Source organism: Phalangium opilio, unplaced genomic scaffold (genome assembly GCF_054372755.1).
Source record: "Phalangium opilio isolate 3A_F unplaced genomic scaffold, DU_Popi_V2 ptg000106l_1, whole genome shotgun sequence".
NCBI classification, from domain to species: Eukaryota; Metazoa; Arthropoda; class Arachnida; order Opiliones; family Phalangiidae; genus Phalangium; species Phalangium opilio.
The window spans coordinates 277,780-280,709 of NW_028324208.1; the positions used below are offsets into that span (position 1 = coordinate 277,780).

At 35.8% G+C, this 2,930-nt stretch overlaps 1 long non-coding RNA gene across 3 annotated transcripts; it reads left to right on the plus strand.

The window, feature by feature from the left end:
• The first annotated feature begins 378 nt into the window (after window positions 1-378).
• Window positions 379-2,299, plus strand: LOC149623833 (uncharacterized). 3 transcript variants are annotated; one of them, XR_016374626.1, is made up of 4 exons: window positions 379-877; window positions 940-1,018; window positions 1,086-1,122; window positions 1,197-2,299. It is a non-coding gene; the product is annotated as an uncharacterized LOC149623833 (long non-coding RNA). The 3 variants fall into 3 exon arrangements; XR_016374625.1 differs by lacking the exon at window positions 1,086-1,122 and having other exon boundaries at window positions 940-1,085; XR_016374624.1 differs by having other exon boundaries at window positions 1,086-2,299.
• Window positions 2,300-2,930: the final 631 nt, after the last annotated feature.

Genomic DNA, 2,930 nt, shown 5'->3' on the forward strand with positions numbered 1-2,930 from the left:
TTTCAGATACTTTTTTGGATCATTGCAGGCGCGTTTATGATACTTTATTGGATCATTGCAGGCGCGTTTCAGATACTTTATTGGATCATTGCAGGCGCGTTTCAGATACTTTGTAGGATAATGACAGGTGCAATTGCGATTCTTTGTCGGATAATTGCAGGTGCGTTTCAGATACTTTGCAGGGTCATTGCAGCTGCGTTTCAGATGCTTTGTGGGATAATTGCAGGTGCGTTTCAGATACTTCGCAGGATCATTGCAGGTGCATTTCAGATGCTCTGTAGGATAATTGCAGGCGCGTTTCAGATTCTTTGCAGGATCATTGCAGGCTCTTTTCATATACTTTGTAGGATAATTGCAGGTGCGTTTCAGATACTTTGTAGGATCATTGCAGCCGCGTTTCAGATACTTCGCAGGATCATTGCAGGAGCATTTCAGATACTCTGTAGGATAATTGCAGGTACGTTTCAGATACTTTGCAGGGTCATTGCAGCCGCGTTTCAGATTCTTTGTAGGATCATTGCAGGTGCGATTTAGATACTTTGTGGAATAATATCAGATGCGTTTCAGATACTTCGCAGGATCATTGCAGGTGCATTTCAGATACTTCGCAGGATCATTGCAGGTGCATTTCAGATACTTTGTAGGATAATTGCAGGTGCATTTCAGATTCTTTGCAGGATCATTGCAGGCGCGTTTCAGATGCTTTGCAGGGTCATTGCGGGTTTTCCTATCAATTATTGTGAATCAGTCGCCTTATATACCCTAAATTTCCAAAAAAATTTAAAGAGGCTTACGCTTGAGTTCAAACGTCAACAATAGCTATGTTTAAAATTATTTTAGGAATAAAGTTCCTTAAAACGATTTAACTAGAATTAAGGTAAATTAATGACGATTAAATTAATAAGTATCAATTATATTTTTTTTAATATTTAAAAATAGCCTCTAAATTGCGTCTCGACTTGGAGAGGTTTATTTTGGATTCCCAACTTGTACTCATCCCTTACAAAAATATTAAGCTGTAATTTATCTGAATACACGCTTTTCTGACTTGCTAAAGTAATATCTGAGATGGTCCAACTGTTTAGGTACATGTACAAGTTCTTACCACATCTAGCTAAAAAGGTCTTTTCGTCTATCTAACATCCACAACATACACACTCACAGAACATAATCGAAAAAGTCTTTAAAACTTGTAGCTAAAAACCGATTACAACTGAAGGGAAGGGTCCCGACAGGCTTGTTTTACGTCTATTCGCAACCAGGAAAACTGCTGTAGACTTATATGATAGCGCTAAAGTACTTTGGTTCGCAATTTCCTTCACATTTCGAGCGCCATGGTGATAGTAGATCTTGTCTTAATCGGTTTCTATCCACGCTTGTTTTTCGTGTACCCGGGGCCACAAACACACACATGCACACACACATAGAAAGCTAGGTCTGGTCTCAAAAACTGGAATAAAATCACTAAAATAAACTGAAATTAATTTTATTTACTTTTTTTGGATGAAAAATTGTTTTTCTACGACTTTTTACCTCAAATAGAAGTAACTCTTATTTTATTAGGTTTTGAATCTATAGAACTTGACTGCCAACACCTTTGAAAGCTTGGAATCCTTATTTTGTTAGTATTGGATACACCTTAAACATAACTGCATAAGTTCGTAAGATGTGTTCCATAAGTTTGTCACTGGTTACTTCATGAAGTGGTGTAGGTGAAACGTCATATTCTCGTAAAGCGACGCCTGTTGAGCCATTGTCAAAGGCTTAATAAGGCTAAATAGGAAGTTGGACTGCAAAACCGAGTGTATTCAATTCTCGCGTCATTCTCGAACTAGCTCTCAGTAAGTCTCTAGCATTACGAAGTATAGGCAGTGTCATACTTATTGAAACATATCTGATAAACTTTTGATAACTGTATATACAATACTGGCCCATTTATGACCAAAAAATGTTTCAATTTTCTATCTTTTATGGTGGTTTAAATATTTTTAGGATCGAGACGTGACAGTATTAGATCAAAAGATTTTATTAAGATGAATGAGTAAAGCTTTTTTAAGATGCCTTTTTAGGCCTAACCAATTCTTTATTCAAATTTTAGAAAAATAAAAGCAGTAATATTAATGCCTAACAGAAGCAGATAAAAATTTAGGGTGCGCTCGAAGTTGACTTCCCGTACAAAAATTTTAAGCTGTAATTCATCTGCATACGCGCTTTTTTTATCGCTACCACGCTGTAATAGGTATACATTAAGGCTACATTTCTGCAGCTCAAAAAACGGGAAAATTTCACAGCAATTCTAGAACTGCAAATTGACTGCCGTTTCTTCATATTCTGTTTGTTAACTGTTAACTGTCTAGCCTGGCAGAAATATGCAGCGCAATTCTGCAAACGCTAAGCAAAAGTAGAAATACCAGCTGTTAGTTTAAAACTGTAATTTGACCGTTTTTATAGATATGATACAGGTCTGCAAAAGTGATGGAACAGTAGAAATACAGCTGCCAATTTAAAACTTTAATTTGACCTAAATTGACCATTTTTATAGACATGTTACAGGTCTGCAAAAGTGATGGAAAAGTAGAAATTCAGCTGCCAATTTAAAACTGTAATTTAACCACATTTAGACAGATATTGCAGGTATTCAAAAGTAGGAAATTCTACTTTTGAATACCTGCAATATGTCTATAAATGTTGAATAGTTACAGTTTTAAATTGGAAGCTAGATTTCAACTTTCCCATAACTTTTGCAGACCTGTAACATGTCTATATAAATGGTCAAATTACAGTTTTAAATAGGCAGCTGGATTTCTACTTTTCCGTCGCTTTTTCAGACTTGTAACATGTCTATAAATATGGTCAAATTACAGTTTTAAATTGGCAGCTGGATTTCTACTTTTCCATCACTTTTTCAGACTTGTAACATGTCTATAAAT